The sequence below is a fragment of the Camellia sinensis genome, chromosome 5 (assembly GCF_055761805.1).
Source record: "Camellia sinensis isolate YWXY chromosome 5, ASM5576180v1, whole genome shotgun sequence".
Classification (NCBI taxonomy): domain Eukaryota; kingdom Viridiplantae; phylum Streptophyta; class Magnoliopsida; order Ericales; family Theaceae; genus Camellia; species Camellia sinensis.
In genome coordinates this window covers 158,380,041-158,391,351 of record NC_138965.1, presented here as the reverse complement: position 1 = coordinate 158,391,351, position 11,311 = coordinate 158,380,041, and positions in this window count along the sequence as shown.

Sequence of the window (11,311 nt, the reverse complement as noted above, 5' to 3'; positions counted from 1 at the left end):
AAAAAAACTCAATTTTTAAAAAATTAAATTCAAGAAATTAAAACCAAACAGATTAAATATAATTTCAACTTACAGTTATTAAATAAATTGAAAATAATTAATTATCAAAAAAATTAGCGGAGTGCATTTGACTTGTGCTTCATTATTATAAGTTCTTAGGTTATAAGTTGCACCCAACATGCCCAACAAGTTGTTTTTTCTTCTTCTTGTGTGAAGGTTTATTTTTTTGTTTGGATTTTTCTCATGTTGAAATATTAATATGAGAGAATTTGAGGGCCTTATTGGGCCCACTACGAGTCTCGTTTCAATATCCAAACCATTTATTTTGTAGGGTCTTCAATATATATTATTCATAAAAAAAAAAAATTGATATAACAATCGTAACTTTTTAATTTTATTACATTTATCTCTGAAAAAATGGACGACAAATATATTTTTAAAATAGACCATTCATCTTTTTAGAGACAAATACGATAAAATGAAAATGTTACAAATGTCGGATTGATCTAAATTTTTTCATGAATGATATATATTAAGAGCTCTACAAAATGAACAGTTGAGATTATCAAAATAAGACTCGTAGAAAGTCCTATGGGCCCCTCAGGTTCTCTCAAGTTAAGATCTTAACATGAGAGAAGTCCTACCCTTATTTTTTCTCCCTATATGTCTTATATTTTCCATTGTTAGACCATTTTAATATATTTTTTTTATTTATTTTTATTTTTTAATATGACTTTTTGTCTTGTTTATGAATCTTATTTTGTCTTGTTCATGAAACTCATTTTGTTTAGTGAATGGAGATTCATTTGTTTTTGTGACATTTTATTTGTTCATGAATAGAGATTAATTGGAAGATCAAGGGGTTGGTGGTGAGTTAATGGTCATTAGTTTTTTTTTTTTTGTAATTTGTAAGGTCCTAGTGGTTTATAATTTGTTCCTCTCTTCTACTCTTTTCTACACTAACTATTTTTTTATACTTGAAAGATTACTAACCAAGACATGGTGTTTTTTTCTTGGTGGAGCTTTAGATTCACCATCTTGTACAGAGTTGGCCTGAACCATACGACAAGTAGTCGGACTGTTATATCCTAGAGGGGACAAGCCATAGTTTAGTGACTGCTGTATCAGTATTTGGGTTCTTCCTACCGCAGTGGGTTTGATCTCCTTAAAGAAAACGAAATATTCGTGCATCAGCTTGATCTAGTTGTATCTCATTTTCTTGCATTATTTATCAATAAAATTAATTATTCTGGTATTTTCACCAACAATTTTAAGGAGATCTTGATTTCTTTGATACTTTTTATCCGGTTACTAGAGTTATATCCATTAGACTATTAATAACAATGACTGCAATTCATGATTTAAAAATTCATCAAATGTATGGGAAAACAGCTTTTTAAATGGAGATCTATATGAGGAGATTTACATGAACCAACCTGGGGGCTTTATGCAGCCTGGCCAAGAAAGCTAGGTGTATAAGCTAACTAAATCCCTTTATGGTTTAAAACAAGCTTCTAAATAGTGGCATGAGAAATTTGATTCCTACATGCTTTACAATGGCTATAAGACCAATGAATATGATAAGTGCATATATTACAAAACTTGTAAGAATGCACATGTGATTATTAGTCTATATGTAGATGATTTACTTATCTTTGGCTCTAATTTGCACATTATAAATGAGACTAAAAATATACTTAATAGTCACTTTAATATAAAATGAGAATGCACATGTGATTATTAGTCTATATGTGAATGATCTACTTATCTTTGGCTCTAATTTGCATATTATAAATGAATTGTCACATTGATATGAAAGATCTTACTGAAGTCTTATTTTGGGAATTAAAATTACCAAGATTAATGATGATATTTTTCTTGATCAATCGCATTATGTTGAGAAAATTTTAAAGAAATATAACTTTCTAAACTGTAAATATGTTGCTACTCCTTTTGGTGCAAGCATACATTTATCTGTTATAACAAATGAAAAAGAAGTGACTAATCAAAAGGAATATGCTAGCATGATTGGTAGTTTGAGATATGCTACTGATTGTACTAGACTTGACATTGTATATGCTGTTGGAGTACTTAGTAGGTTTACTTAGTAAGCCAAGTCGAGATTATTGGCTAGCCATGTAAAGAATTATGAGATATTTATCTGGTACCAAAAATTATGATTTGTTTAATAACAAGTATCCTGCGGTACTTGAGGGATATAGTGACGCCGATTGGAACATTTTGTCATGTGATTCTCTCTCCACCTCGGGTTTTATTTTTACCTAGGGTGGTGGTGCTATATGTTGGAAGTATAAAAAATAGACTATTATTGCTAATTCTACTATGGAAACTGAGCTTATAGTGTTAACTTCAGTATGTGAGGAAGCGAATTGGTTGAGAGATTTGTTACATGAAATCTCTTTTTGGGATAAACCAATTCCTCTTGTGTTAATTCGTTGTGATAGCAATGCTGTTATTGGTAGAGTGAACAACCATTTTTATAATAGTAAATCTAGACCTATTCGAAGGAAACACAGTATTGAGATCCTATTTGAGTAATGACATCATAACTGTGAATTATATAAAATATTGTAATAATCTTGTGGATCCGTTAACCAAAGCCTTTGCGAAAGATAGGGTCTGGAATACATCAAGGGAGATGTGTTTGAAGCCTATAAAATCATAAATCATGTATGAGGATACCCAACTTGGGGATCAGAGATCCTGTAACTAGGTTCAATGGGAAAAACGAATCATACAGTGGTTGTAAAAAATACACTCTTTAATATTTGTTATCCATCCCTATAATGTAAGTGCATTTGTCCTGTAATGTTGGGGGGTTGAGTTTTTATACTCTTGATGAAATTCTGTAACTCTTGTTGAATGGGATGTATAAATTACAGGAACATTCTTAACAGATTTCACCTATGTTAGCATGAAAATGGGGGTGTTTTTATGATAATAAGGCTTATTCTCAAATATGCTCATAAAAACTGGGATAGACACAAGGCCGTAATGTGCTGACTATTAAAAGCTCGTGTCAACACTTAGATTATTATGTGTGAGCATTAATCTTTATTTCCCCCAAGTAGTCATAGTTCAATTCTGAGACCACTATTGACTCTGGAGTAGAGGTTGTTGTTTTACTAAGGAAGGTTCAATGCAGAACATACCTTCATGATGCATACTAATCTATCTTTGTTTGGTAGTCTCTATTATCCTTGTTGATATTAAAATGAGTGAGGGATTGTTGGACCATTTTAATATCTTTTATTTTTTTATTTTTTTTTTTATTATGACATTTTGTTTTGCTCATGAATCTCATTTTGTTTGGTGAATGGAGATTCATTTATTTTTGTGACCTTTTGTTTGTTCATGAATGGAGATTAATTGGAAGGTCATGGGGTTGGTGGTGAGTTAATGGTCATTATTATTATTTATTTATTTTGTGTAATTTGTAAAGTCCTAGTGGCTTATAATTTGTTCCTCTCTTTTACTTTTTTCTACATCAACTATTTTTTATACTTGAGAGATTACTAATCAAAGAAGAGTGTTTTTTTCTTAGTGGAGCTTTGGGTTCACCATCTTGTACAGAGTTGGCCTGAATCATACGACAAGTAGTCGGGCTGTTGTATCCTGGAAGGAACAAGTCATAATTTAGTAACTGCTGTATCAATATTTGGGTTCTTCCTACCACAGTGGGCTTGATCTCCTTGAAGAAAACAAGATATCTGTGTCTCAGCCTGATCTAGTTATATCTCATTTTCTTGTATTATTTATTAATAAAATATAATCATTCTGGTATTTTCACCAACAACCATGAGTGGAGGTTCTCTTTATTTATTATAGGGTTTATTTTATACTTTGACATACTTTATATTAATGACTTTTTGTTTGATGTGCAATATTTTAATTCTCATGTTTTTTCATCAAAATAAAAATAATAATAAAATGTTCAAACTTGACTTATGGCTGTTTGATGTAGTTTACCTGATATATTTATAATAATTATTATTATTATTTATTTTGGAAGTTCATACCATATTATTTGATACAGTTTGTGTTTATAACTTCTTAACTAGAACTAACTTAAAAATCTAAATTCTAAAAATTAGATAAGGAGCGCTTTTGATTTTTGTTTTTAAATTATCTATTTTTAGTTTACAATAAACTATACTAAAAAACACTTTTTTTTTTTCTTCGTCCTTTGACGTTTGATCCAAATTCTAATAGTTTTATTTTATTAAGGGTAAATTACACTGACGTTTACTGAGTTTTGGTCCAATTACATCTTACACCCCAACATTATAGAAATTATATTTACACCTTTATAGTTACTAATCTCATTTCATAAACCCCTGTTTATATAAAAGACAACTCCTAATAGAAAAACTGAGAAAGGTTCTTATATTTTTAATTGGCTTAATTTTGACCTTTAATTTTAAATTTTATTTCAATTTGACCTAATTAATAATATTGTTGTGTTTTTTTAAGAAAAATTATCATTAAATTGATCGAGTTTAATTAACTGAGTTGAATAGTTTATAAGTTTTTCTTAAAAATATGACCCGTGATATTTATGTGTATTTTCTATACAAAAATGTTAAGAATTGTAATTAATTGGACTGAAGTAACATATTTTGGATCACATTATCTCTCTACTTTTTACACATTTTTTTTCCAAAAAAAAAAAAAAAACAAACAAATGTTTGTTTAGTGGAGTTAGGGGCAGATTGGATTAGTATGGGTGTGGGTCTCACCTAGACCTTGTTTGGTGATAATTTGGGAGGGAGGATTAATAGCATGAGGGACTTAGTAATCCCCTTCAAGAAAAGGATTAGCTTAGCTAGATTTTTGATAGGATCAAAAAATATTGAGTGAATTGAGTCTATTTTATGTTTAAAAAAATCTTTTTTTAATTTAATTTAATTTTATCAAGTACACTTGTTTATTTTAATATTTGTTTTAATTTTTTAATATAGAAATAATTTTTGTTTATTTATTTTATATAAAAATAATTTAACAATTCCATCACTAACTATCTCTCACGCTATCATCAAAATAAACACATTTTTACTTAATCCCCTTATTAACAATCTCCATATTAAAAATCTTTTCACTAACTATCTCATCTAACCTAATCCGCCAAATAAACGTGGTCAAAAAATCAGTTCTTAACCAACTTCCCAATACAATCTAAATTCAAGATTAAAATAGTCAATTGAAAATACAAAAACTAAAATAACATAAAAGGTAAAGTAAATGGATTACCGTCATACCTTTTCCTATAGAAAAATGATTGGGAGCTCTAATGAACTCTAATGGGAGCGGATTCTACTATAATGTGATGTTTTGGCTTTAATTTTTTTTTTTATTCTCTGCCACATCATTAAAGCTCAATTAGAGTTCTAAAATTAAAAAGATGTATCATTGCTATTTCCTATAATAAAGGTAGTATTAAAATAATAGAACATTTAAATTTATTAAGTGGAGTTCAAAATATTAACAAATTTTAAAATATGTTTAACTTGAATAAATTGATTAGTTTTGCAGCCTTTATTTATGTGAAATGTGAAAGAGATTAGGAATGTATATATCAATAAATTCAAAGTTTTTATTTTTATTTTTTTATTTTAATATAATTTCCTTATCATTACGTGTATGAGATTTAGATATACAAAAATAATTTTTCTCTCGATTTTTGCCCTTCCGAACAGCTCGAAACAGATAAAAGAGAGAAAGAGAAGAGGGAATGGAGAGAGAGAGAGGGTCCCTCCTCTGCCTCCGCCGCCGCCGATCGATCGCAGATCTGGCCGATCGTCGCAGCAGCTCGTCGCAGCCCCCGCCTTCGCCTCTACCTTCGACCGCCGTCGCCTCCGACTTTGTCTCTGCCTCCGCCTCCGATCTTTCTGTCTCTCTCTCTCTCTTCTTCTTCTTCCTCTTTCTTCTTCTTCTTCTTCTTTTCTGATTGGAAAAAAAAAAAAAATTCAAAACGACAAAACGATGTCGTTTTTGAATTCGAGGGGATTCGGGTGCCTCTCTTTCGAGCTACATAGCACAGCTCATAAATATTTGGTTTGAGTTTTCTGAATTAAGTTTTTTAAAAATTGACTTTTTTAGTTTTTGTGTTTTTTTGTTTTTAGTGAATATTTTTAAATTTTAAACATTTTTTTTTTTACTTTTTTAGATGCCCCTTACTTAGATGTATCTAAAAAGTAAAAAATTTGTGAAAAAATATTTTAAAAAATTAGTGAATACATAAAAATATAAAAAATATACTGAATTCTTATATTTTTTTGTATTTTTGATATTTAGTAAATTTTTAAAAGATTTTTTTTTATATTTTTTTTACTTTTTAAGTGTATTTATGTTAGGTGTGTCTAAAAAGTAAAAAAATTGCTCAAGATATTTAAAAAAATCAATAAAAATAAAAAATTACGAAAAATAAGAAAGTAAAACTTTTTGAAAAATAAAAACAAGCATCACTCTTTGATAATATATTTTTTTGAAAAATATTAAAGCAATCAAGTTTTTGTAAACAAGCAGGTGAATCACTCTTTGAAAACAAGCAAGTTTTTTTTTTTTTGAACGTATATTGATGTATTAGTTCCAGTGTGCAAGTTAATGCTCGTGAAAGTTAGTGGGGTTTAAAGCTAGCTGGCAATCACCAATTTAGGGCAAGTCTTTTCCATCAGCCTAAGCATCATTATTATTGTTTTGATTTGATTTGATATGAAATTATTTTGTTTTTTTTATTTATCCCATGCTTATATCATAATATTTATTTATTCCGTCTCAAAATAATGGCCTGTTTTAAAAAAATTAATTTTTTTTAATAGTATAATTATTATATTTTTAAAAAATTAATTTTTTAAAATTACTCTTTGATAGTATATTTTTTGAGAAATATTAATGTCATAATTTTACTTTTTATGTTGTTAATGAATTTAAAAGAAGGATAAAATAAAAAAAATTATATTATTTTTGTATTTAATTTTTGAAAAGAGACTAATATTTTAAAATAATAAAAAATAAAATAAAAAATTAATATTTTGAAACGAAGAAAGTATCATTTTTATTTTTCAACATAAGAGTTGTGTTAATTATGAGCCTTCGTTTGGCATATCACAAAATGAGACTTTTCAGTTAAAATAATTGCAAAAAAATAAAATAGATTTTTTAGTCAAATAAAATAAAATATTACATCAAAGCTATAATTATTTTTTTTTTTTATAAAAGTCAAAAAAAACTTATCTCAAATAAAATTTTTTAACTCTAAATTAAAATAACTAAAAAATCAACCTGCATCCTAAACGAAACCAGAGTCTCATTACTTGTGTGTAAATTTTTAATGTAACGTTGACAATTAAATTGGCACACATCAAAAATAAAAATAGACGGTTACTTATTAATGATTCACGTCTCTTTTAACAATTCAAAAAAAGTTACATTTTTATTTTTTTGAATTTTTTGTTTTTAGTGATTTTTTTTTCAAAATTATGTTAAATTTTTTTAGTTTTTCGATCCGTGTTGTTGAGATGAATTTAAAAAGTATATTTTTTTTTGAAAAAATTCAAAAAAAAAGATAGAAAAATCCAAAATAAGCAAAAAAAAGATTACTTATTTTTGTCTTTTCTAATTTTTTTTTATTTTTTTTTAAAATTATAATTTTACAGTTTGTCTTGTCGAGTTGAATTTAAAAACCTAATTTAAAAAAAAATTACTAAAAACTAAAATAAGCAAAAAAAAAAAAAATTCAATAAATAAGCAAACCCCAAAACAAGCATCAATAGAGAAAGAATAAAAGTCCCATAATGTGGCCTTCTTTGAGAATATGTTATTTTAATAATTTTTAAAATTTTTATAAAAAAATATGTAAAAAAATAGAAACAGTGATGTGATAACTTATAATAACTTTTTGAATTTTTAATTAAAATGTATAGTTGACAAACGAGACAAAATCCACAATAAAATCATCACATAGCATTGATCTTTCCATTTAAAAACAAAATACTGTCATGTGTGAAAATATATGGATTCGTTTTATTTAATTTTTGAAAAGAGTTTTGAGTTTTGAGTTACATTTTGAAAAATAAGTTGTTAAAAAAAGTTTTAAAAATTAAAAATTTATTTGGTTATGAGTTTTGAAAATAATTTTGGAGACGATTTGTAATTTTTTTTTTAGTTGAAAAGATAAGTGTGAGAGAAAATTTGATTGATTGATGTGTAGAATGTAAGAGAATAAGAAAAAAAATTATTCATTGCCCCAGGAGAAAATCTAAGTAGGGCTGCAAACTAGCCGAGCCGAACCGAGGTTTCATATGTTTGGACTTATTTATTAAGATTTTAACGAACTCGAGCTCTAGCTCTATAAAAATTTAATGAACCGAGCTCGAGCCGAATTGACTTCGGCTTGACTCGAGCTCGAGTTTGTTCACAAGTCTTAACGAGCTAAAAAATTTATAAATTCATATTTGTACATGCGAGTAAAGTTACAATTAAAACTTTAGTTATACAATTGTATATACAATATATATAGACATTCTATAAAAAAAAGAGTCAATATTTTACTAAAGGGCAATGGTAGAGGGCCACAATTTTTGTGGCTCAAATGGCTCAAAACTGCCAAAACGAGTCGTTTTGGCAGTTTTGAGCCATTTGAGCCACAAAAATTGTGGCTCTCAAACATTATTCTTTACTAATATTTACTATCACTATTATATAAATGTACTATCTATGATTTACTATTATTTACAATTATGTTTTTTAAATATATAAATAACATATTTATCTTATTTTTTATACATATTTTTTACATTATTTAATATATAACTAATAAATATTATATGAGCTAACTAACGAGTCGAGCTTTAGAGCATTTGGACTCGTTTATTAAAAATTTAATGAGCTCGAACTCAAGTTCGAAAGCAAAAAAAAAATTAACGAACCGAATTCGAACGAACTCTTACTGAGTCGAGCTCAAGTCTGTTCACAAATGACTCTATTCATTTATAGTTCTAAATCTAAGTGGTGCCCCAACCTAAGTATTATTAGTTGAAATAGTAGGTCCCAGTACTTGTTTATTTTCTTTGGAGAGACAACTGAACAGTTATCCAAACATGAATGGTGTGGAGCAATGCTGTTGAGATAATGAATAATTTTTCGAGAGAAGAAAGATGAGAGAGAAAAAGTGATTGATTGATTTATTATTAAAAAAGAAAAGAAAAGGAGAGATGAGAGAAAAAAAAATAATTTTGAAAAGAATTTTAAAAATTGATAAATCAAACATTTTTTTAATTTTTTTTATCCAAATGTTAATTTAAAAACTAAATCAAACGGTACCATAGTAATTTAATTTATTTTTTAGTACATATGAATTCATTAAAATCAGCTCAGAAAATTAATAAATTTTAAATAGATTTAAAATTTATTTATTTACATTATGATTTTTTTTCCAACCAATTTTTTGTGTGAATTGGGCTCTTAATTGATTTTACTGCTTTAGATAAAACTAATTTGAAATGTGTGTTCTTTGAAATTTCAATTTTGTGCACCCCTATCTAAAAAAACAAAAATTAAACTGTGCATGTTAAGTTAAAGGCCATGGAAGTCAGCGGGGTTTCTTGGTTTAAGTTAGCTGGCAATCACTAATTGAGGACAAGTCTTTTTCATTATCCTAAAAGCATTATTGTTTTCCAAGAGGTGGGAAGCTTTAGCAAGGATCCTCTAGAGTTTTTTTTTTCTTAAAATTTTTTAGAGTGGTGTATTATTTGGTTGAGATTTAATAATAAGTCACATCAATTTTTTAGCATTAAATCTCAATCACACAATACACCACTTTAAGAAATTTTAAAAAAAAAACACTCTAGAGGATTCTTGGTGGGGAAGCTTTGTGGTAGAGGGGTCATTCACCGGGCCGGGTCAAGTTTGGGTTGGATTGATACTATTTGATAAGAGATTTTGAATTTATTTAATTTTTTTTGATTCAAATATCAGGTTTGTATAATCAATCTAAGTCCGGTTTTAAATAAATTATAGTAAAGTTTATAACTTAATTATTAAAATTTATTTAGCCTCCATTTTGGAAGTGGGTTGGCTTTTTGGCTTTTTGACTTTTTTAGCTATTTTAGCTTGGGCTTAAAAGCTTAGTTTGGGAAGGGCTTTTTGGCTTTTTAGTTTTTTTGAATTTTTTTGTGAGAGAAGAATGTAATGATTATGAGTTGGATGTGATGTTTTGTTTATTATGACTAAAATAGCCTATTTTGTTTTTTGTAACTAAAATAGCCAAAAAAACCTGCAAACCCACTTGCCAAACACAGGCTTAGTTTACTACTGATATGATTTTAATTTTGAATTTGATTTTGATTTTTATGTTTTGGCGCAACACACACTGTAGTAGAGAGAGACACAAGTTACAACAAGGTTGCTTTGCTTTTATTTATTTATATATTTATTTTAAAATTTTGGTTATCTATGGTCCAATACTGGGCATTGGTCAACAATGTGAATTTTTGGTTGCCTTTTGTTTTTAGAAAAATTGGTCTAACATCCGTCTCTAACTTTTAATAATGAAATAGATTCATAATAATATTTTTGTAGCCTAAAGTCCCTCACTCACACCCATAAATAATACTCACTCTCTCATTCTCTCTCCTCTATCTTTTCGCACCAAATCTCTTACTCTCCTAAAACTCGATCGGAAAATTCATCTCCCTCCATTGAAAACTCTATATAAATCCTCAAAATTTGGATCATGAATTAAATATTCATCGAATTATCTTACAAACCCACCAAGAAAAAAAATATATATATATATATACACAAACAAAGCAGCAACAACTAAATCTACAATAATAGTTGGGTCTCAAAAGCACTAAACTCAACAGATTTGACAGCAAATTGAGGTTGGAAGAAGAAGAAGAAGAATAGTAGCAGAAGCAACAACGGTGAAAGGGTGCCGCTGTCAATGTGTCAGACTGCGTGACGCGGTGGTTTCAGGAGGCCAAAGGTGATGACTTCTCTGGTGAGTTTGTTGGAGGAATTGCTGTGGGATGTAGAGATGTGGCCTGGGTGGACAACGCCGATTCCATCAACATCGCAGCTCAGGAAGTCAAAACTAGGGCCGAGGTTAGCAACAATTGTGGGTGTGAATGACTTGCAGAGGTGGTTATAGGTTTGGGTTCAATAAGAATGGTTGTGAAAAAAGAAGAAGAATAGACAGAAGAGAGGCTCTTGCATCTCAGGATTAAGGTTTGGATTGATGAGAGCATATGGCCATTACTGTGACGACGATGCTTAGGTAATAACATTA